Here is a 25,186-nt window from a genome sequence, read left to right as displayed (position 1 = left end):
TCTGAGCCCTCAAAGTGACCAACAGGAATGGGGCTGGGAGGAGCTGCCGGGTGCACCTCCCAGACCTGGGGTAAAACCAAAGGTGGGACCTGGGCCTACCTGAACTGGACCCTGGACAGGAGGATTCCATGGAATGGGTTGGAGGAACCTTGAAGATCATCGAGTACCCCTCAGGGACTGGAGATACCTCCTGGAGGCATCTCAATGTACTTCAGGTACTGGAAGGTGCTCTGAAGTCTCCTTGGAGCCTTCACTTCTTCAAACTGAACAATCCCAACTCTCTCAGCCTGTCCTGGCAGAAGAGGTTCTCCGATCCTGGGATCATCTCAGTGTTCTCCTCAAAGATGATGGGAGGTGACTCACACCAGGAAGGGATGGATGTGGGTCAGCTGCTGGTGCAAAAGGGGAAAGAGTCCCAGCAGAGAGCAGGTCAGGCTGGTTCTGGGTGTGCAGGAGGAGACACACATGAACATCGTCCTTGACAACCTCCTTGGCCCCAAGGAGAAGGAAGGTCAAATTCTGACCCATGGGGGTCCGTTTTAGGGGTTAGCTGCGTGGGGGGTCCATAGCTTTGACCCCTTAGTGTGGGGGCTGTTTTAGGGGTCCCGAGTTGGGGGCCATCAATTGGGGGTCTCTTGGGGGATGTTTTGGGGATCCCTGATTTGGGGGTGGTTTGGATGTCTGTATTTTGTGAGGAGCTCTGTTTTCAGACTCTCTTTTCGGGGGTGGATATGGGGTCCCTGGTTTGGGGTCTCTCTTCTGGGGAGTGTTTTAGAAGTCCTGTTTTGCCGATTGAGGATAGTAATGAAACTTGGACACCAGTGTGAAAAAAGTAGATGTGTTTTACTGGTGACAGCTAAATAATACAACCAAATAAAAAAATACAGAAAAAAGCACATAAAGCAGAGATAGAAAATATACAGGGTAATGCATCAAAGCATTTCTACAGAAGAGAAAGGACAGAGATGAAGACAGATCCATCTCCACTTGCAGACATTCCCATCACCCAGATCCGCAGTCCCTGGAGAGTCCCGGTTGCAGTGAGGATTTGGAGAGCCCTTCCCAGAGAGTGGGAAAACCTATGCCATCTATAGGGAAGGCATCCAAAATCCCTGCAAGGGGGCCCAGCCCTATATACCAAACACCCTGCAAGTCAGGAGGACTTTGAATATTAAATTATGCAGAAACACCTGGGTCATCTCCTGACCAACCATGACCAGGACAGGGCCAGTGTCCAGCGTGTGTTTGGCAGAGTTTCTTTAACATCCTCTCTTTCAAAGCATCAAGTCAATTATTTTTGATAGATTATGTTTTTAGTGATTAATACAAGGATACAATATCAATTTTATTTGATATACAAGGATTCAATCTCAATTATTTTTGCTATTTCCATGCAAGGTGGTGTCCCCAGGGCCCCAGAGAGGGGCACTGACATTTCCCCTCCCATCCCCACAGCAGCTCTTCAGTGAGCAGAAGCACCATCAGCTGGAGCAGATGAAGACCATGGGCAGCACCAAGGTGGGGGCCTTGGGGCTGAAGGCCTCCACCTGCAGAAGGGCAGGAGCCACGCTGTGGCACTGCCTGAGCTGTGCAGCTGAGGGAGCGGCTGAAGGACATCAAGGAGCACTCACTCCTTCAGCAGCTCCCAGGTGAAGAGTGGTGAGCAACCTTGCAGAGCCCTTGCAGGCACAGCTGGTCCCCGCACACCTAGGCACACATCAGGCCTTTGCCTGCAGCTGCATGCCTCTTGCACGCCTCGTCTCTGGCACATGTGGCCCTGGTGCGCAGCCGTGCACACCTGAGCTTTGCACTGCCCCTCGGCTTTGCACACAGGGCCTCTGCGCACCCCCCTGCACAGGCAAAGCCTTGCACACCCCTGCCCTGCTGCAGACATGGCCTTTGCAGGGGGCTTTGTGTGCACACCCTTGCACGCCCCTTGGCCCTTGAACGCCCAAAGCCTTGCACACCCTTTCCCCTTTCTGCACACAGTCCCCACACCCCCCTTGGCAGGTGCTGATGTGGCACTTTTGCACATGGGAATGTTGAAAGGATCTCAGATGATGGGGGAAGCCCAAGCAAGGCCCTGAAGGCGCCCCGGGGGATGATGGGGATCCCAGGAGGGGTCGGAAGTTTGTAATGTTGGGACCCCTGCCCCCCAGCAAGCGTTGTGCATCAGAACAGGCAGGGGGAAGCAGGGCCAGCGCTGGCTCCCTGGCTCCTCTCCACTGCCCTGCCCTGTGTCCGGCCCTCAGGGTGTCCCTGTGTCCCAGCCTGGGTGCAGATAGCCATGGAGGCCTGGGAGGGTGGCAGGGCTGGTGGCACGGCGGGCCAGTGCTGGGACTTCAGCCACCAGCAGCTGGACCACAGCCCTTGGCACCACGCCGGGCTGGAGCCTGGCAGGGAGCTCTGGTACCAGCAGCAGGCGGCCGGGCTGCTGCAGCACATGGGGCAGCGGCTCAGCCTGTACCCGGCCACCCTTGGGCTTGGCCTGGCCAAGGAGTGGGGAGAGGTGGTCCCTTTGGGGAGCAGGGAGAGCTGCAGCGGGGTGTGGGGAGGCCCGGAGCCGAGGCAGGAGTGGGAAGAGCCGAGCCCAGCCTGGGAGCGTGGAGAGCCGGGCCCATGTTGGGAGGGAGGAGAGCTATGCCAGCATGCAGGGGAGAGCCAAGCCCAGCCAGGCACCTCTGCGCAGCAGGCAGAGCCAGGCCAGCCCAGTGCCAGGGGGGCGGAGGGGAGACGAGGATCCCCCCCATACAAGTGACAGGGCAGCAGGAGCCAGTGGAGAGAGGAGCACAGACCACACAGCCCTCATGCCATTTAGTAATGGAAAGAAATAAAGATCTGGGGGAAAAGACACAGAAGAATAATAGGCCTCACATAGAAGTGAAAGAGTAAGAATTAGACAAAACCAGGTTCTAATTCTAGGAAAAAAACATCCCAAGTAGGCAACAGCCTGGCCTTGAGACAGGCCTGCAAGATACCTGTAAAGAGAGATGGCAGTGATGGGAAGGAGCACTCCCCACAGCTTCCCACAATTTATCTTGGTCATAGCTTTGAATGCTGTGGGTAGAAAAACACTGAATAATTATATTCATTGTATTAACATGTTAATGAACTATTACCATACTGAAATACAGACCCATAGGCTAGAGGGACCCCTGCTAACAAAAAGCCCCTGACTCTTTGAGCATGGGTAGTGACATTTTTGAGCATTGCCACTCCAAATGGGACAGAGAAACCAGTTAAACAATAATAGAATCATAGAATGGCTTGAAGGGACCTTAAAGATCATCTAATTGCATGGGCAGGAACACCTCCCACTAGATCAGATTGATCCAGACCCCCTCCAACCTGGCCCTGATCACTTCTAGGGAGAGGGCATCCACAGGTCCTGTGGACAAACTATTCCTGTCCCTTACAGCCCTAGGAATTTTCTCCTAATATCTAATTTATAAACTCAGTGTTCAAGTTTTAAACTGCCTTGGTATAGTGCAGTAATGTTTTGAAAGCAGTGGGGATCACAGGGGTAGCTCCTGTGAGAAGCTTGTGGAAGCTGCCACATTTCCAGTCCTGGCACCACAACCCAATGCTTCTGATCTCTCTTGTTCCATCAGAGATGGAGTCTGCAGCCTCCCAGAACTAGAGGTGCTCTGAAGAAAAAAATATTGCAGAATGAATTCTGTTCTTTGAGTAGAAGCAAGCAGAGTGTGAAATGGAAATGAAGGAGAAGGAAGAACCCTTCAGGGCAGTACCCACTAGGCTGGTCATTGTCCCCCTGAGTTTACACCTGAAAGCAGTGAATTAGCAGCCTCTTATCTCCAGGGCCCACAGGCTTTGTGTTGAGGTTGGGTCAGCACCACCCAGCTGTGATGTGTCCCCTGCCCCTGCCCATGCCACAAGCCTGATGTCTCCAACTCCCCAGGACACAACCCTGGTGTCCCCCCCCTACCAACTTCCAACCTCACCCCCAGGGCAGGTCCCCCCCCCCCGAGGCCCCTCCCCACCTTTTCTTCCTCCCCCTGCCGCTTCCCGCGATCGTGCTGCAGCTCCCGGGAGGTTTCGCTCCACCACCCCGGGGCTGCACCCACACCCCCCGCCCCGCAGCCAGGACCCCCCAACTGGTGACTGCCAGAGCATCCCCCCCCCCCGCACCGGCCTGGGCTGTGCTCCCCCTGCAGGTACCGGAGGTGATGGAAGGTGATGGGAGGGGGGTGATTATCCCAGTACTGCCCAAACTGGGGGAGAGAAGCACAAGATGGGGAGGGAGGGGGATGGGTTAGAGGGGGAATCTAAACTTATCCCTGGGGTGAGGGTGGTGGGATTGGCCACACCCCAACATTTCTGGAGGGTGGAGGAGCTGTCATTGGATCTCCCTCCACCTCATCTGGGGAATCCCAGTTCATCTTGGGTTGGGGGCAATAATAGACCCCCAAGTCATCCCAAGTGTTTGAGGGCTGCAACTGGGGACCCTCAAATTACTCTGGAGCCAGGGGTAATGATGAGAACCCTGGAATCCTTCTGGGGAACTTAATAACCCCAGGGCTCAGGAGCCACAATTGGAGATTCCCAAAACATCTCAGGAGACCCTAACTCATCCCAGTGGATGACAGCTCATCCTGCATGTGGGTGTGATGGGGGAACCCCCAGGTCATGGTGGGGATTTGGTGCCACAATGGGGAGCACAAAATCACATCAGAGATGTCTGGTGGCATGCACGGACCCCTAAATCACCCCAAGGTTTTTTGACAGAAATAGGGGAGAACTAAATTATCCCAGGGAGTGTAAATGCAAATGAATGATCCCAGCTCAAGCCAGGAGTGGCTCACAACCCCAGTACCCTGCATCAAACCCAGTTCCCCTCTGAGTTTTAGGTGCCAGTATAATACCTAAAGATGAAGTAAAGGATGATCAGTGGGTGTCTGTTGGGAGTTTTTTGGAAGAAAACGGACATGTGAGCAATCCTGACTAATTAGCTTTAGCCAGAGTGAGCTAAGGGCCTTGAGGCCCAGCTGCAAGGTTATTAAAAGATCAGCTATGTGCAAAAGATAAGGGAGTTGGCAGCAGAAAAGAAGAATAACAGGATGGGAAAGCATCGCATAGACAGCACATAAACAGTTGTATTTAACTAGTTCTGAGCCCGTGAGAAGAAGAAAGTTACGGCAGATAAAAAGGTGCAAACAGGATGCCTGCGATCAACAAAGCAGGACAAGGACGATAAGCAGTACCCTATCGCAATGCAACAGCAGGTGTGTGAACAGCAACACGCAGCCAATCAACATGAGCCACGAAGACGCCAAGACCATATAAATGTAACGCTTTGCTTAATAAAATTGAGCTTTGTTGCTAACTCATATTGAGTCGTCTCTTTGCTCCACAAGCCTGCACCCTCCGATAGGTGTCCAACTCTATGGGTAACCTCCTCATTCCACCTCACACTCCATTTTCACCCACAAAAAGATTGATGTAGGTTTTGGCTGCCCTCACCAAAAAAAAAAAAAATATCTCCTCTACTTTGTTACTGCACTATGGCTTCTTTCACAGACACGGGGTGGCTCGATCTGGGCAAAAACCTCGCGGGACCAGAAAGCTTTTAGTCAAAGTTTGACATTAGTGAAAAATCACTGAATCCATCCAGGAGAAAAATTTGACATTGGCCAGGAATGTGAGAAAAGGTTTAGGATCTTCTGGGCCCATCTCCACCATCAGAAAATCCATTGGGGTGAGACCCCAGAGATGTTCTGACTGCGGGAGACGGTTTAGTGACAGCTCGGATCTGGTCCAATGGTGACACCATCACACAGGCACCATGTCCTACACCTGCCCTGACCGCGGGAAAGGTTTTAGCAGGAGATGGCATTTTATCCAGCATCAACGGATCCATACAGGTGAGAAACCCTTTAAATGCTCTGAGTGCGGGAAGGAGTTTACCCAGAGTTCCCATTTATCCGAGCATCACTGTATCCATATAGGAGACCCTATAAGTGTGTGGTGTGTGGGAAGGAGTTTACCCAGAGTTCTGCATTATCACGCCATCACCTCATCCATACAGGAGAGAAGTTGTATCCCTGCACTCACTGTGGGAAAGCCTTCAACAATAGTACCTCTTGGATTAATCACCAACATGTCCACACTGAGGAAAAACCCAACACGTGTCCCCAGTGTGGGAAGGGCTTCACAGCCAGCTCGAGTCTTACCCAACACCTACGGATCCATATGGGTGAACGTGCCTACAAATGTCCCAACTGTGGGAAGAGCTTTTCCACGAGCTCTAATCGCATCAGGCATCGTCTCATCCACACAGGGGAGAAACCCTACTCGTGTCCCCACTGCTCCAAGACCTTCCGTCAAAGGTCCCACTTGTTGAGACATCAGCGCCTTCATAGGAGTGAACAGCCCTAAAGCTGCTCCCAGTGTCAGAAGAGTTTTTACCAGACCTACAATCTCACCTCTCATCACCAGGCCCACCTCAGCCATCACCAGAAATGAAGGGGCGTGGTCAAAGTCACCACATTTTCCAAGCTTGAGAGTTTCAATGCTACGACATCTCTAATATGTTGTGGTTTTTTTACCATATAAGGTAAAGCAAGGAAGTGATTATCACTATGACAAACTCCTCAGGGGATGTGGCAGGATGGGGCCATGTCTGTGTCTATTATTTGGTAGGGAACACCCATATGGAGCATTTTATTATGACTTTGCAGCAGGACTTTGAAAGAAAGCAGGAGCTCCTGGCACTCATCCCCTCCATCTTCACCCCCTTGAAGCTCTCTCTGCCTTGCTCATCTCCCCCAGATAACCTCGCAGATGATACCTATCATCTACCCCAGATACCTCAGCCCTGCTGTGCTCTGCAGAGGAGCTGCTCCTGCCCAGAGCTTTCTCTCTGCAGCACTGCCCACTTGCCAGCAGCTCCCTCCATCCCAGAAGCCCAGATTGAAGCCGCCCAAAAGGAAGCAGTCTTCGAGAAATAACGAGTTAAAACATAAAATGCAAGGCACTATAAGAAAGCTTAGCATTAGGAAAATACGGAGGTAATAAATTGTCTGAGAGAACAGGACAGGTTGACAGAAAAGAACACTAAAACCATGAAATAACATAAAATTTGGCATCAGTAGCCTCAGAAGTTTTAGGATGAGCCAAGGTCACTAAGACCCTGCCAAATGCACAAGGAAACTATACAAATTAGGAAAAAGTTATGGAAAGGACACCAGTTCAAGAGGATGAAATACAGGAACGACCCCAAAAGTCCTCCCCAAATTGAAGACCAACCCTCTAACTCTGCCTCAACTCCGCCTGTTATGAATATTAAAAGCAGATGTTGCAATATAATGAATATTCATAAAGTATGTTGCAATTGCTTGGCAAAATTGTATAAAAGCTGAATTGTGAGATTGCTGAATCGGAGCAGTTTGCCCAGGAAAACCTGGCTGCTCCCCGGCCGTTAATAAATACCTCCTGCTTAAAGGCTACAAACTTTGTCTCTGAGCAGTTACTCTGTCCGTGCCTTGTTTGGGGCATAAAATTGGTATCAAGATCACAGCTGTCAGGGGGGTTGATGCTGAGCCCATGACAATTGCTCAAGAGGAGAGGAGAGGAAGCTGCTGAAGCTTCTTTCTCAACAAAAAAATCCAAGGCATAGTCCAAGTCCAAAGTTTCCAAAGTTTGTTGCCGTGTACCTGGGCCCCCCTAAAGGGACAGCCCTGAGAAAGCGTCCCCTGCAGGGTGTGTGGGGAACAGGAACCATCTGTGCCAAGCGTGCCTCCAGCTTTTCCACAGCTTTTCCCTCTCTCATCTCCACCACAATCTGTCCTGGGCTGTCCCATCCCCTGTGCCTCTTGCCCTGCAGGCTCTGCTCCTTCACCCGCCTGCCCCACCTTGCTGTCCCCTTCCTCTCCTGACATCTCTGTGTCCTCCCTGCCTCTGCCTTGGCACACAGAGCCTTGGGCTGATCCAGGCTCCTTCTGGGGGATGTGGTTTTCCCCAGCATGGCCCTTGCAGTGACATTTCTTTCTTCTGTTCTCCACTCCAGGCATTCTCAGCTGCACTTTTGGCCATTCTTTCTTGCCCAAGCTGTTTCCCACAGTAAAGAAAAGCTCCACCATTCCCAAACCCACCCTTCAGGCACTCCCAGGATACTCCTCTACTGCCCACAGTCTGCACAGCTCTGAGCCTTGGCTCATCAGTCTCTGTACACCACCCATGGTTCTGGTGCCTCCAAACCCCACCTTGGGACAGCTCTGGCCATTCACCATAATATCTGAGGTGGCTGAATATTAGAGAAACAGATAACCACAGAATAATTTGGGTTTGATGGGAGCTCTATTGGCCCTTGCAAACTGTCCCTCTCCAGCATTCCTGTAGGGCCCCTTCAGTATATGAAGCTCTCCCCAGAGCTTTCTTTTCTCCAAGCTGAACACTCTTGTCTCCCTCAGCCTTTCTCTTAGCAGAGGTGTTCCAGCCCCCTGATCATTTTTGTGGCTCTTCTCTGGACCCGCTCCATCAGGTCCATGTCCTTCCTCTATTGAGGGTTCCAGAGCTGGATGCAGTACTCCAGGTGAGGTTTTACCAAAGCAAAGTGGCAGAATCCCCTCTCTCAGTCTGCTGGACACTCTTCTTTTGATGCAGCCCAGGATGTGATTGCCCTTCTGGCCTTCTGCACGCGTGCACTGTTGGCTCATGTCCAGCTTTCCACCCACCAGCACCCCAAGTCCTTCTCTGCAGGGCTGCTTTCTAAAACCTCATCCTCCATCCTGTCCTGATGGTGAGGATTGTTCTGATCCTGCACTCTACACTTGGTCTTGTTGAACCTCAGGAGGTTCACCTGGGTCCACCTCTCCACTTTGTCCAGGTCAGTATTATGAGTGCTGCTGATGCACAGCACAGATCTTGCTGCAGGGTTTTTGTTTGGCTTTCCAAGTTTTGTATCTCATTCTCAGTGCTGAGGGTACAGTAATTTGCAAACCCTTTCTGCCCCATAGCAAACCTGAGTAGGGTTCATCCTGGTTTAAGCTATAGCAATCTTAGAATACTCAAGCTGAATTAATCTGTCTGTTTTCTCACTTTCATAACCAGCCTCCTGCTTCCAAGCAGCAAAGCCTCATCAAGCAGCTTGTATCAATGCAACCACCCACAATTTCCAAGTCCTTTCTTTTTAGGGGATGATCTTGCTTGACTAACCTGATATCCTTCTACAAAGGGATGACCAAATGGGCAGATGAAGGGAGAGCAGTGGATGTCATATACCTTGACTTCAGTAATTCTTTAGACACTGTCTCCCACTCCATGCTCATAACAAAACTCAAGAAATGTTGGGCAGATGACTGGACTATGAGGTGGATTGATAACTGGATCAACAACAGAGTTCAGAGGGTTGTGATGAGTGGCACAGAGTCAGGTTGAAGACCTGTGGCCAGTGGTGTTCCCCAAGGATCAGTACTGGGTCCAGTTTTGTTCAATCTCTTCATCAATGACCTGAATGAGGGGATGGAGTGTACCCTCAGAGAACTCGTGATGATAAGAAGCAGGGAGAGGTGGCTGAGACTTGATCCAAAAGAATTGATCAAGCACTTGATCCAAAAATGCTGACTCTCTAAATAATCCCTCTGTGGGGTGGGACAAAAGGTAGTGGGTGTGACCCCTTTGCCGTGCCCTACCCCATGTTTGAGGGGCCAATTAGATCGGCCCATAATTCTGTGCTACCTGCACCAGGGATTCGCTGTGCTACAGGTAAACACACCGGGTGTCCAATAAAACGTTATGTTGTGGTGTGGTGGCGGGGGTGTGGTCACAGAAATACTATATAAGTGAAAGTTACTGCGCAATAAAGTTGAAGCTTGTTTATCAACCATATTGGTTGCACGAGTTTTCCTTGCCGTTTCCCAACAGAAAGGCATGGGGTGCACCTGGCCTTTATCAAGCCCTTTGCCATGCTCTACCATTGTCCTGTTGTAGCCAGACTGGTGATATCTGGATTGAAGAGGTGGGTGATGTAGTGGGTGAGATCATGAGGGTCACAGTGCTATCAGTGATCCAAAGTCCTCCTGGAAGGATGTGAAAGTACCTCAGTGTCCAAAACTTGTGCCAACACTTTTTCCTGTCTATACTCCCCATGTGGGGTGGCACAAAAGTCACTTTCACCCCCTTTGTGAGTGAAGCCACACTGGGGAAGCCCTTTAGCAACCTCATCTGGTTCATCCTTCCTTGAGCAGGACACTCAAACAAGGAGATGCTCAGGGGTCTCTTCCAGCCTGAGGTATTCTGTGATTCAGAATGATCTGGAGGGTCATGGGAATGATCTGTAGGATCAGGCATCAGGAGGAGCATGGGAAGCTCATCCTTGAGCAGCTGCAAGAGACACTACTGCTGAATGAGGCTGATGCTGTGGATGGGATTAAGAAGTGATTTCCATGGGGACAGGGGCAGGGTTGGCTTCAGTTGAATGGGATCATGGAATGGGTTTGGTTGGAACTAGATGATCTTCAACCCTTCCAACCCAACCCATTCCATGATTCCATTGTTCTGTGACACAGTCCCTGCCAGTTCCAGGCCTGGGCGTCTCCACAGCCACCACCAGGGCTTTGGAATGCAGGGTCTGGTGCCTGGACACCATTGTCATGGGGCTCTCTGCAGTGACCCTGGAGGTTTATAAGGGGTGTGGAGTCCTGGGGTGCCCGTATCTGGAAGAGCACCTCCCTCAGGACTCAGCAGCTGCCCTGGGTGACCATGGAATGTCTGTGGCAGAAAATGCCCAAGATGTCCATGGAGAAGGAGGTGGAAGCCTGTTCCCAGCCCTCCACAAGACCCCAAGGTCAGTGAATGAAGGAAGGGCCAGAACAGAAGTTCCCCTGCAGGCTGTGGGGAGAAGGCAGCTGTCCCCTGCAGCCCATGGAGGAGCACGGAGGGGCAGATGTGGATCTGCAGCCCTGGAGAAGCCCACACCAGGATGACGTCAGTTTTTACTGAAACACGTAAAAGTCACATTCGAGCAATATGAGGATGGCTGAGGCAAGTGGCAGGAACTTGGAATGGCTTTTGTCTCTGTGTCTTGATTTATAGTGAGTTCCATGGGGACAGGGACAGGGTTGGCTTCAGTTGGGTGGGAGGTGTCCCTTCCCATGCATGCAGGGGGTTGGAACAAGATGATCTTTAACACTTCCAACCCAAACCTTTCCATGATTCTATGATTCTGTGACCTGGTCCAAGACAGTTCCAGGCCTGGGTTCTCGACAGCACCACCAGGGCTTTGTGATGGGGTAGGTGCAGTTTCTCAGCTGTTCCCTTTACAGCTGAGACCCAGGACCCATGAGGAGCCATGACAGCATCTTCATATTCTCGTGCTGTTTAATCACATCACCCACAGTTGGTTCCATTTCTCCAGGAACCCATAACATTACTGATAGTGTATGGTTAAATGGGGATGGTGCAGCATGCACAAACCTTTGCCTCACAGGCTTAGAGCATGGCATGTGACAGGGATCTACAGTCTCATCATTGGTATAGATCACATCTCATACAGCCAATTCTTTCAGATACCTGAGAGCTTTTCCACATGTGGCTGCATTGACCTGTGGGCAGTCTATTTCCTCTTTATAGGGATATCTCTCCCTTACAGCTTACAAGAGTCGTTTCCATAGGTTGGTGGTTTCAGCCTTTTCCCCAAATGCCCGATCAGTACCTGCATCTTTGGCCAGGGATCCCAACTGCCTTGCTTCCTTCTGAGTTAATGTTATGGTAGCAGCCCTGTCCTTCCAGCATTGGGGTAACCAAGTGAGAAGCGGTTCACCTGCAAGATGAATAAAGTCTTTTCTCAGAGTACACAAGTGCCTCATGGAAATGGATTAAACATGTGTAGGAAAAAATCCGCGGAGGCTTAAAGGACAACACGCAGTCACCAATATGGTTAAAGTGAAGTCGTTTATTAACAGTGGACACTCGCTTATTATAGAGCCTTTGTTTATATAACGATATCTTGCAGGTGGCTATATCTTGGACACAAATTCTGTTCTCACAGAACTTCTGCTGGCTACCTCATTATCCTGTTATTTCTTCTTTTCTACTGCCAGTTCCCTTATCTTTTTCCCATAGTTCATCTTTCAGTAACCTTGCAACTGGGCCTCAAAGCCTCCAGCTTACTAAGACAGTCAGGATTAGTCATATGCCTGTTTTTCTTCCAAACAGTTTCCCAACATATCCCTCTTTTTGTTTTTGAGCAATCCTGACTTATTTCATTATGTGAGATAACATGCTAATAATACATTGCCATAAACAACATACTAATAATACGAAAGCATCAAAACCAATAATAACAAATATAATTGATAAACTTTGTCTAATTAAATCTCTAAGCTATCCCCATATCCAAAAACGATTTAACCATTCATTTAACCCAATATATGCGACAGTTAATTTTTCATGTTATCTTAATCAATCGTTTTTGGTTGTGAATTGACTCTGAATGTTCAGATAAATTTATGCAAATACACTCCATCAAGGTCTTCACAAACATAACCTAAAAGCTAATAATAAAAAGTCAGTGGCAGCACGGTATTGTAGAACTGCATGTCTGACACTATCAACATCTTTTAGCATCTGTATTAAAATACCAGAAGTTAAGTTCATCAGAATAGCACAATCAACAATCAACACATAGACAAGGGATTCCATAATCAACATATAAACGATCACATGAATTACAACATTAACAAGAACCTATTATCAATACAATATGAAAAGCACATTTCACACCGCAATGGAAGGACTTAAATACCTTTTTATTATGAGGAAGGTCTGGTGTCCACTGGTGCATAGAACCAAGAGGGTAGAGGAGGCTTATTCGACAAAAATTGGTCGGGGGGCCCCAAAAGCGTCCCCAGACCCCTCCTGGGTCATGGCACAGTGGAGTCCTGGTTTCCTTCATGGTTGCCAAATTGAGGCCCAAAAAGGCCTAATAAAATTGTTTAGAGACAGAATTCACCCCCCCCCTTTTTTTTTTTTTTATGGTGTCTGCAGCAGGGCTCATTCTCTGAGCAGCAGCAGTGTCTGTGGGAGTAGAAACAGCAGCTGGCAATGCTCACTGGCCATATCTGAGCTATGCCCTTGTGTGAGGGGGGGCGAGAAGCGGCTGCAGAGGCAGGAGTGGGGGTGCTCTCTGTACCAGGAGCATCTCTCACTCCCCGCCACAAGTCTCCGCCTCTGAAAAGGCATACTCATTCTCATAAAATCTAGTGAAGTTAGCCTAAAATTAGAAGAAGTGGTACAATTTCCCAAACCAAAACTCATATCACAAACAGCATCACTGTGAGTTCGCATTTGGAGGCATTTGTTTCCATGGACGAACCCATCTGGCCGGTACCCAACGCACTCAGGTACCTGTAAGTAAACACATATAACCTCGACCAGTTAGTTTCACCTCTGCCGGCCCTTCCCATTTTCCAGTGTTCACATTCTTGAATTCCACCAAAATTTTTTGGGAATGTTCCAAAGCTTCAGAGTCTGCTAAAGCCTTTTGATGTATTAATATCGGAGGCTCTGTACGATCTCCTATAAGGCGCAAATAATTCATGACATATACAGCCTTACTTAACCGGTCCTGTGGAGGACTCCCTTCCTCCCCCCGTTTTTGTTTTTCAAGGAGAGCCTTTAATACTGAATGGCAACGTTCCACTATTGCCTTGCCCGTAGGGTTATGAGGGATACCAGTAACATGTCGGATGCCCCATCGTCCACAAAACTGACGAAAGCGAGCAGAAGAATAAGCAGGGCCATTATCCGTCTTGATGGACTGAGGTACTCCTAAAACAGCAAAGGATACATATAGATGTCTGATAACATGTTTTGTTGCCTCACCAGTCTGTGCGGAGGCCCAAATGGCCATAGAAAAGGTATCTATAACTACATGTACATATTTTAAACGTCCAAACTGCTGTACATGAGTGACATCCATTTGCCACAGTTCCAGAGACTTCAAGCCTTTAGGATTGACTCCCATCCCAATACCAAGATCAAGTTTTTGGCAGTCAGGGCAAGATTTCACAATTCCCTGGGCATCCCCCAGAGGTAAGTGAAATTGCCTCGCTAACATTTTAGCAGATTGATGGAAAAAGGCATGAGACTGTCGAGCTTGTGCAAAAATATCAACAGAAGGACCAGTCCATGCCGGTGCAACCAAATGGTCAGCTCGATTATTACCGATAGCCAACCCTCGATCACTAAGATGACTCCGGATATGAGTAAGAATGTTCTCTCTCTGCTAAGAGTCTCAATAGCTTCTGCAATAACAAATAAAAACGCTTATTCGAAATTTCCTTCAAAATTGCATGATACATCCTCAAAACAATACCTACTACATAAAGTGAGTCAGAGACTATATTAACAGGAGTGTTATTCCATGTTTCAAGAACCCAAACAACAGTGGTAAGTTCAAGGGTTTGCAGAGAGTCAAATGACTTCCCTTGGATTAAATGTTCTTTCCATTGTCCAGGCATCTCCTCCCAGGTAACAACAGCTTTATGGGACTTTTTCCCGGCATCTGTAAAGACTGTTATACTGTCCACCGGATTTTCAGTCAAAAAACTACATGACTCCCACTGCATGTCAGACAAAAGTGGTAACAAGCGATACGAGGGGTAAGAATTCGTTATGTCCCCAGCAAACTGTGCCAAGGCTATTTGTAGGTCTGTTGAAGTTCGCAACAACCAAATCAAATAGTCCTGCATAAGGGGCAAAATGATCTGACCTGAGTCTGTTCCAGCGATGTCTTGACATCGCGCTCTGCCTTTTATAACAATTTGAGATAAGACCGCAACCCTCGTTGTAATCGTTTTGCGTAAGCGGATTGACAAAAAAATCCATTCTAAAATTCTTAAAGCTTGTTTTTTCTTTTCATCCCATTGAACTAATAACCCAAAGGGATGAACTCTATCCTGACCTGAATTTATTATCATTAATGTTATCGGCAACTCTTCTACAAAGCGAGATGCATGACACGTCAAAATTTTCTCCTGAATAACAGTCAATGCCCTCTGGTGTATTGGTTGTAACTCTCTTCTGTCAGTTACATTAGATGTGGTACCCAAAAGATCAAAGGCTGTAAACCATCATTAGTAATCCCGCAAAGTGATCTCACCCATTGGATATCACCCACGAGTTTCTGTACATCACTTAACGTAGTAATTTCTGTTTTAAAGGCAACCTTCTGTGGTCGTACTGCACTCCCTGTGATTGTCCACCCCAGATATTTCCAAGGCTCATGCTTTTGTACCTTTTCTGGAGCAATTTTTAAACCACGTTGTTCTACAGTCTTCGTCACCCGAGCTAAAACATCGTTGTAATTGAGTGACCTTCCTGCAATCAAAATGTCATCCATATAATGATAATCAACTCAGGAAACTGTGATCGTAAAGGCTGCAGGGCCCAAGCAACATAAATTTGACACATTGTCGGGGAGTTCTTCATTCCCTGCGGTAATACGACCCAATGATATCTTTGTGCTGGCTCAGCCTTATTAACAGAAGGGACTGAAAAGGCAAATCGCTCAGCATCTTCTGGATGCAAAGGAATTGTAAAGAAACAATCTTTTAAATCTATTACCAACAGATCCCAATTTTCTGGTATCATTACTGGAGACGGTGGTCCTGGCTGTAACGCTCCCATAGTCTCCATGATCGCATTGATGGCACGCAAATCATGCAATAAACGCCACTTTCCTGATTTTTTAGGAATTGTAAATACAGGCATATTCCATGGCGATGTAGATGGTACAATATGCCCAGCCATGAGTTGTTCTTGTACCAATTCCTTTACATGCTGCAGCCGATCTTTAGTTAGCGGCCACTGATCTATCCAGACAGGATCGTCGGTAGACCACCTGATTTTTAGGATCGGCTGCCCTTCAGTGGCCGCTACTAAAAAGGCTGTGTTACAAGTCTAGCATTCAATTGAGTGAGAACGTCTCTCCCTATTAACATAATAGGTATGTGCATAACATAGGGTCTCACTGAGGCTTGTGACCCATCAGTAAATTGTAAAGCAACTGGATCTTTACTAACTCTAGTCGTTTGCATTCCTCCTACACCCATAATCCCTGTTGGAGATGGTATGGTGGGCCACGTTAAAGGCCAATGCTGCTGAGAAATTATTGTAACATCTGCTCCTGTATCAATCATCATGTTCAATTTAATAGTTTCATTCCATTTAGATCTAATAAGTACCTCTACCTCAGGTTTTTCTTTCATAATATCCATAGCAAAATAAACTTGTGGTACTCCAGTGGAGCCAAAACCTCCACTTCCTCTGTCCCTTTCACCTTTACACGGTACCTGTGACAAAAATGGTACTAATTGGGCAATTCTACTGCCTTTTGGAATGGATACCGGTGGAGTAATAGTATAAACCATGATTTTTACTAATCCAGTAGAGTCAGCATCGATAACACCAGGGACTACAAAAATACCCTGTCTAGATGTAGATGACCGTCCTAAAAGTAAAGCACACAAATTATGCCCCAAGGGTCCCTGAATATTCGATTCCACTAAATGTACGTCAGTATTTAACAATGTTACATCTACTGCGGTTTCCACGTCAACGCCGGCGCTCCCGTGAGTGGCGGAGCTGATGGTGTCCAGGGCTCCTGAGCTCCCTGGGGTCCCTGAGCTCCCTGGGGTCCCCGAACTCCCTGACCAGCGGACCATGCTCCCTGAATTTGTGTCTTAGCGTGCGGGTTGTTCTCGCTCAGCAGCCGGTTTCCCGATTGCCGGCACTCAGATGCATTGTGATTATTCCTATTGCAATTAGAACACCATTTCTGTTTGGGTCCTGCAACTCTGCATTGCGCTTTAGAATGACCCGCTTTACCACAATTAAAACATTTTATATCTTTCGGTGACTTGCCTTTTGATGCTGTTGGCACCATACCTTTTAATGCAGCAGCCACATAGGCGGCTTTTTCCGATTCCCGAGTGCGCTCCACGAGCTCAATCATATCTGCAACCTCAGCTGTCCGAGGACGGTCCTAAAATTGGTCTTGTTTTGTCATTCGCATTATCAAAAGCTAAAACCTTAAACATGTGCTGTTTAGAATCTTCATCCAAATCATGATGATCTTGGATTGCCCTGAACAGCTTATCAACAAAATCAGGAAAAGACTCATTTAAACCCTGTTTAACATGAGAAAAGGCGTGCGATCGACCTGGTTCTTGAAGCGACGTAAGTGCCTGCAAAGCAAGTCTTTGAGTTTATTGCAACACCTGTGGCACAAATCAGGTTTGCAAAGTACCATCAGCAAAAGGACCTTGACCCATTAGCATTTGCACCTGAATACCATACAAAGGGTCGTTCTGTTGCCGTGGCTGAGATGCTTCATGACTGCATAATCTCTGCCGTTCCCTAGAAAACAATAATAATTGAGAGGGGGAGAGCAAAATCTCAGTTAATTGAGCTATACCTTGCGGTATCAACAAATCATCTGTAAAAATGTGTTTCAACATTTGTTGTGTTATGGGAGACCTAATACCATTTTGATTTATTGCTGCTCTAGCTTTTTCTAATATTTTCCAATCAAAAGGTTCCCATTTCCGTGTCCCATCTGCTTGCACCGACACAGGGAACGCCGACAAATTAGGTACAAACCGCCCCTCTATTATTGCATCGCGTATGACTCCTCTCCATCTTTGTCCAGATCCTGATTCTCCTGGAGGCTCAGGAACTGGATTCCGCAAATTAGGTGGAATAATTGCTTCCGCATACGGAAGAGTCTGTGGAGAGTCAAGCGGTACCAGGGCTAAAGATTCTGAACCTGAACGCTTTTCTGCAGGTTTAACTGTAAGATCCCCCAGTTTTTGAATAAGGCTGTTTAACAACATTTCAACAGATCCTTCCCATTCTGGGCTGATAAGAGGAGTACCCGACAATGGTGGACATTCTGCGCTCTGTAGGGCTTCTGATCGATTAGGACGCTGAGCTTCACTTAAGATACCAGACTCATTTTTTAAATGAAGTTCTCTTAACTCATTCTCACTTGGAGGGGGAGGCAGGTCGGGTTCTTGAGATGTGCTTTCTCCTGCACCCGCATGTTCCAGCTGTCCGTGCGTTGTTGTGGTGCCAAAAAACCCCGGTAAGGGTGGCAGCAGGCTACTGGCAAAAGGATTCATTGGAGGCGCCGATGGCATTTTGTTAACAGGAGCTGCAGCGGCCGAGCAACCAGTCCTAGTATTTTTACTTTTACTGGTCTTTTCTGGAGTCAATGCAGCGAAGGCAGAAGCGGCTGCCGCTCTTTCACTTTCCATCTCTTTTAAGGTTTCTCTAATCAATTTCCAGAGTGTCGCTAAGCGTCCTGCCTCCTTATCTCCATCGCTAATTTTATCCCATAGGGCAGTACCTATGGCTTCCCAAGTAGGTAACTCAAAAACAGTACCCATCGAGGGGATCAAGTCTCTATCCCGTGCCCATTTCAGTAATTCTCGTAAGGTCCTGCCTTCATATGATAAACCTCTCTTAGAGAGAATACATTGGAGGAGCTTAACTACTGCCTCTTCTTCTTTAGAGAGTATAGACCCCATCTCCTCCCCAGCTGCTCACCTTTTTCTTGGCAAGATTCTTCAATTTCAAGGTACCTCTTTCGTTCCGTAGCCGGGCACCAGCTACGCAGACCACCGGGGCAGCAGTCTCCTTTCGACTGGCTTCTCCCCTCCTGCCGCACCGTTCCTTCGGTCGGCTTTTTCGCTACCCTCTCATCCCAGCTGTCTTCATCGCTCCTGGAAGCAACAGCGAGAGGGTCCCTGTTCGGGCGCCAAATGTGGGAAATCCGTGGAGGCTTAAAGATGACACGCAGTCACCAATATGGTTGAAGTGAAGTCGTTTATTAACAGTGGACACTTGCTTTATATAGAACCCTTGTTTATATAACGATATCTTGCAGGTGGCTATATCTTGGACACAAATTCTGTTCTCACAGAACTTCTGCTGGCTTCCTCATTATCCTGTTATTTCTTCTTTTCTACTGCCAGTTCCCTTATCTTTTTCCCATAGCTCATCTTTCAGTAACCTTGCAACTGGGTCTCAAGGCCCTTAGCTTACTCTAGCTAAAGCTAAACAGTCAGGATTTCTCACGTCTGTTTTCTTCCAAACAGTTTACCAACATATACCCCTTATTGTTTTTGAGCAATCCTGACTTACTTCATCACGTGAGATAACATGCTAATAATACATTGCCATAAGCAACATACTAATAATATGAAAGTATCAAAACAAATAATAACAAATATAATTGATAAACCTTGTCTAATTAAATCTCTAACCTATCCTCATATCCTTAAGCGATTTAACCATTCATTTAACCCAGTATATGCAACAGAATAGCACAATCAACAATCAACATATAGACGAGGGATCCCATAATCAACATATAAACGATCACATGAATTACAACATTAACAAGAACCTATTATCAATACAATATGAAAAGCACATTTCACACTGCAGTGGAAGGACTTAAATACCCTTTTAGAACGGCTCATCTCTGCCTTGCTTAATTGACCCCTCCCGGGTCACAGCACAGTGGAGTCCTATTTTCCTCCATGGGTGCCAGATTGAGGCTCAAAAAGGCCTAATAAACAAAGACAGAAAAGGCACACACTTTCCCCCCCCCTTTTTTTCTTTTTTTTTTTTCTTTTTTTTTTTTTTTTTTTTTCTCTGCTGTGGTGCATGCAGCAGGGCTCATTTTCTGAGCAGCAGCAGTGTCAGTGGGGGTAGAGACAGCAGCTGCAGCTGTAACAGATATGCTGGCAATGCTCACCGGCCATATCTGATTTGTGCCCTTGTGTGAGGGAGGGCGAGAAGCGGCTGCGGAGGCAGGAGTGGGGGTGCTCTCTGTAGGAGGAGCAGCTCCCACTCTCCGCAGCAACTCTCGGCCTCTGAAAAGGCATAATCATTCTCATAACTCTTTTTTTTTTTTGTCTTACTCCTCACCAATGTATGAGAAAAATGAACAACAACCACTAGAAGATTCAAAAATGAAATTCTATTGCTACTAAAATCTGGTGGAGTCAGCCTGAAACAAAATGAAGTGGTACAATCTCCCAGACCAAAACTCAAGTGTAATTACCAAGTTGTTTTTTTGTTGTTGTTTTGTTTTTTTTTTTTATCACTGTGTGAAACACCAGTGCACCGTGCACCACAATATAAATCAATATTGCGAACCATATTGCAATGATGATCCACAAATTTTGGATATGGCTCTGCTCCCCCCTGTTTAATATTTGTAAAAGAGGGAGTTCCTTGTGCAGGATCATAAACAGTTTACAAAGCTTTATACGCCAATTCTTGTGAAAGTTGTAACACTTCAGTTTGAAACCATGCCTGCAAATCTGCACATTCAAAAGGACAAGCACCAAGTAACATTTGTGCTTGCACTCCGTATAATGCATCGGTGTTCTGTCTAGGAATCACAGCTTCATTTTCACACAGCATTTGCCATTTATGATGAAATTGCAATTGTTGAGAAGGAGTTAACAGAGTATTAATGAGCATTTTTGTGTCATATGGCGTCAACAATTGAGCAGTAAAAAGATTGCAAAAGAGATTGAGCAAATGACAATTTCAAACCATACTGCGTAATGGCAGCTTTGGCTTCTTTTATCATTTTCCAATCTAATGTGACCCATTGACCTCCTCCTCCTGGTCCCACAATCACTGGAAAAGCCATCGGACCCATATTGGGAACCATTTCTCCTTCAAATATAGCATTTTGAATAATTCCCTTCCATCTAGTTACTGGATCCATACTTCCACTCCCCCCCACTATCCCCCCCCCCTTCCCTCCCCATGTTGGATCTGGAAGAGGTGGAGCAGTGGGTGTTAAAAGGTTAAGGGAAGTAGGAGCAGGGATAGGGAACGGATCAGGGGATAAAAATGGATTAGTGCCCCTGGGTTGTTCAGGGTGTTCCCTGGAGCAAAAAACTAGGGTTTTTTTTTCAGGGGTATACTCATCCTTGGTCTCCAGTTCTTTCAGTTTCTTCAGCAGTTCCCTTAGTTGCTTGTCTCTGAGTCCCAGTTCTTTCCTTGGTTGTTGCTCTATAGCAGGCACTGATGGTGTTGACAGGTGAAGAAGAGGATTAATTGATGGCAACTGTGGTCAAGAAGATAAATCAGGCATCGGAGGTGGAGAGGAAGGCAGCGGTGGCAGAGTGTTCGGGAGCTGTGGCAGGCGGGCAGGAGGGGGGGGTCTGCATTCCAAGGTTCCTCACCTGTGTTCTGTGGCTTCTCTCCCTCTGGGTCCTCCGACGATTCTGATGGTGTTTTCGGTCGCTTTTCGTTTTGCTTCTCAGTGCCATTTTTGCTTTTCATCTGACCCCCCAGGGTCAAATGGCACAGTTGGCTGAGCTTGAATCAGTATAGTCCCTTCAGGTGCTGGTGGGGGTATTTTAGGTGTCTCAAATAACTGTTTAGAGGTCAAGTCCATATTTTGAGCATTCATCAGTACTGGTAGATCAGGCGTTAAGGCAGCAAACGCTGAGGCTGCTGCTCTTTCACTTTTCATTTCTTTTAAGGTTTCTCTAATCAATTTCCAGAGTGTCGCTAAGCGTCGTGCCTCCTTATCTGCATCGCTAATTTTATCCCATAGGGCAGTACCTATGGCTTCCCAAGTAGGTAACTCAAAAGCGGTACCCATCGAGGGGATCAAGTCTCTATCCCGAGCCCATTTCAGTAATTCACGTAAGGTCCTGCCTTTGTATGATAAACCTCTCTTAGAGAGAATACATTGGAGGAGCTTAACTACTGCCTCTTCTTCTTTAGAGAGTGTAGACCCCATCTCCACCCCAGCCGCTCACCTTTTTCTTGGCAAGATTCTTCAATTCCGAGGTACCTCTTTCGTTCCGTAGCCGGGCACCAGCTACATAGACCGCCGGGGCAGCAGTCTCCTTTCGACTGGCTTCTCCGCTCCTGCCTCACCATTCCTTCGGTCGGCTTTCTCACTACCCTCTCATTCCAGCTGTCTTCATCGCTCCTGGAAGCAACAGCGAGAGGGTCCCTGTTCGGGCGCCAAATGTGGGAAATCCGTGGAGGCTTAAGGATGACACGCAGTCACCAATATGGTTAAAGTGAAGTCGTTTATTAACAGTGGACACTCGCTTTATATAGAACCCTTGTTTATATAACGATATCTTGCAGGTGGCTATATCTTGGACACAAATTCTGTTCTCACAGAACTTCTGCTGGCTTCCTCATTATCCTGTTATTTCTTCTTTTCTACTGCCAGCTCCCTTATCTTTTTCCCATAGCTCATCTTTCAGTAACCTTTCAACTGGGTCTCAAGGCCCTTAGCTTATTCTAGCTAAAGCTAAACAGTCAGGATTGCTCACATGTCTGTTTTCTTCCAGACAGTTTCCCAACACACTTGGGCCTTTGGAGCTGCTTGCCCACCTTTTAGAGCCTGGCTGGATTTCGTAGTCACAGGAGCTCGCGTCCACGTGGTTCTTTTGAGCTGCTGTCTCTTCTGAGCTGCTGTCTCTTCTGAGCTGCTGGCTGCTTTTCGGTTCTTCCTGGGGGATTTTTATAATGCAAAGGAGAGCGGGTCCCCCTCTTTTTTTCCTTTTGTGTGAGTTGTTGATAAAAATCAGGCTTTCCTGGAGTTGAGCATACTTCCCGAAAACAAGTTATCTTATCAGTTCGTTAAGATATGCTAATTTCGCGACGTTTGGGCAAATGTCAGGTGCCAGGAATTTGTTTTCCTATTTGCCAGTCTTTGGATATGTTAATGTGGCAGCATGTTTGATATGTGAGCTTGAAAAGAAAAAAACTAAATAATTCTTGGTCAAGAATCAAATATTTTTTAAAGTGTTTACATCACCTGACCCACACACTGAGTCATTTGCAGAGGAAAGGAGGCAGCCTCTTAATGCTGAAGAAACCTAAGCATTTGCTCAGAGAATCCTTGAGCTCCTGGTTCCTCATGCGGAGATGAGGGGGTTCACTGCTGGAGGAACCACCGAGTACAGAAATGACACCACCAATTCCGAGGATGGGGACGTGATGGAGGGAGGCTTCAGGTAAGAAAACATGCCAGTGCTGATAAACAGAGAAAACCACAGCCAGGTGAGGGAGGCACGTGGAAAAGGCTTTGAGCCTTCCCTGCTCAGAGGGGATCCTCAACACAGCCCTGAAGATCTCCACATAGGACACCACGATGAAAACAAAATAACCAAATACTAAAAAGGAACCAATGAGAATAACCCAAATTTCTCTAAGGTAGGAGTGTGAGCAGGAGAGCTTGAGGATCTGGGGGATTTCACAGAAGAACTAGTCCAGGGCATTGCCCTGGCAGAGAGGCAGGGAAAATGTATTGGCTGTGTGCAGCAGAGCAGTGAGAAACCCAGTGCCCCAGGCAGCTGCTGCCATGTGGACACAAGCTCTGCTGCCCAGGAGGGTCCCGTAGTGCAGGGGTTTGCAGATGGCCACGTAGCGGTCGTAGGACATGATGGTCAGGAGAGAAAACTCAGCTGTGATGAAAAATAAAAGGAGGAAGAGCTGTGCAGCACATGCCTTGTAGGAGATGTCTGTGTTGTCCCAGAGGGAATGGGCCATGGCTTTGGGCAGAGTGGTGGAGATGGATCCCAGGTTGAGGAGGGAGAAGTTAAGGAGGAAGAAGTACATGGGGGTGTGGAGGTGGTGGTCACAGGCGATGGTGGTGATGATGAGGCCATTGCCCAGGAGGGCAGCCAGGTAGATGCCCAGGAAGAGCCAGAAGTGCAAGAGCTGCAGCTCCCGCCTGTCTGCAAATGCCAGGAGGAGGAACTGGCTGATGGAGCTGCTGTTGGACATCTACTGCTTTTAAAAGGAGCAGAGCTATTTGAGGAGGAAACACAATAATTTAGGAACAATTCTCTGAAAAATGAGACTTATTTCCCAGTCCTTATCTCCATCTTAGACACGTGAACTTTTCTAGGAGTTCTTCCTTGAAGCCCATGGCTCTAGCCCTGATTGTTGATGCTTGTGTCAGGAGGAGCAGGGGCTCTGTTCACTGGCTGCCAAGGATTTGTCCCATCTCTGTAAAAGGGGCTTCATGGGAATGGTGGGGACAGGGACCAATACCAGATTAGAAAATATTCATATGAAATTATTAATGATGCCAAAGCCTTGCAGCTTCTGTGCTCTCTGCATAAAGGAACCTTCAACCCAGAACGAAGTTTAAGAGGTTTGTTTGTTTGTTTGTTTTAGAGCTTCCCCCACCTCTTCTGGGGAGTGTTCTTGGGTATCAGAAACCCTCAGCATTGCTGCAGCACTCAGGCAGAACAGAGTGAGCAAAGAGCATTGCCTGCAGCTGCATGCAGAGAAGGGGGAGCTGGGCTGTGTCTCTGTCTCTCCCTGCTGAGAGCAGAGGGACCCAGCTCAGAGCACTCAGTGTCTGACCCTTTCTCAAGGTCTCAGCACCCTGTTTCCAGCCCAGGACACACCAGGCTCATTGTGCCCCCTGGAAGGCAGCTCCCAGCTTGGACAGACACCGCAAGGAGACAGCCCAGGGATGGAATGAGGGCATCTGATGAAGGGAGGTTAGCTCCCTGCCCAGCCTCACTCAGACTGCACTGCCCAGAGCTTCCCAGGGCAGAGCACAGCTGGACACCTCCTTGCCTGAAACCATCTGCATGGGAGGAGCCACAAGAGCTGTGCCTGCAGCTGAAACTCCCACTCCCAGCCTGACATCAACAGCAAGAGCAGCTGAGGGGGGCATGGAGAGAGGCAGAGGGAAGGCACTCAGGAAAGCCTTTCCCTCCCCCAGCCCTGCACTACCCCTCCCAGATGGTGATAATGCCTGGCAGGCACCTCCAGCCCCTGGGAAGGGGGAGGTGGGCACATGGCAGCACAGATGCACTTCAGCTCTCCTGTGAGCAGATGGAGGAGGAGGTGCCCAACACCCCAGACCCCACGGGCTGGCTGAGGGCTGTGCTGTCACACAGACCCTGATGAACCTGGGAAGGTGATGCTGGATAGGGTAAAGGAGGATGAAAAGCACTGGATGATGTTCCCAGCACACAGTAGGGGAATGGTGTAGGGACTCATAGCCTCTGATCTCACCACCACAGAGTAGGTATCCTCTCACCCTAAAAAGAAAGAGAAAAGCAGAAGTGTAGCCTGAGGAAAACCAAGTTTCCCATCAGGAATCTGTGCTCTGAGAGTGTATATGAAAACCCCTCAGAAA

The 25,186-nt window shown here is 47.9% G+C and overlaps 2 protein-coding genes and 2 pseudogenes across 2 annotated transcripts in view; 2 read left to right on the top strand and 2 right to left on the bottom strand.

Moving 5' to 3' along the window:
• The window catches only part of LOC139789285 (zinc finger protein 501-like), a 373,834-nt gene that overhangs the window by 291,062 nt on the left and 57,586 nt on the right, over positions 1-25,186 (bottom strand).
• On the top strand, positions 5,581-6,709 carry LOC139789282 (zinc finger protein 3-like; annotated as a pseudogene).
• The window catches only part of LOC139789283 (zinc finger protein 501-like), a 508,475-nt gene continuing 493,947 nt past the window's right edge, over positions 10,659-25,186 (top strand). Inside the window, exon 1 of the mRNA XM_071729803.1 lies at positions 10,659-10,804. The gene's annotated coding sequence lies outside the window, so the exon portion shown is untranslated. The remainder of the gene's footprint in view (positions 10,805-25,186) is intronic.
• On the bottom strand, positions 22,941-23,643 carry LOC139789170 (olfactory receptor 14A16-like; annotated as a pseudogene).

The sequence above is a fragment of the Heliangelus exortis genome, chromosome W, assembly GCF_036169615.1.
Source record: "Heliangelus exortis chromosome W, bHelExo1.hap1, whole genome shotgun sequence".
In the NCBI taxonomy this organism is placed as follows: domain Eukaryota; kingdom Metazoa; phylum Chordata; class Aves; order Apodiformes; family Trochilidae; genus Heliangelus; species Heliangelus exortis.
The sequence above is the reverse complement of the archived record's forward strand: the minus strand, read 5'-3'. Positions and strand labels throughout refer to the sequence as shown.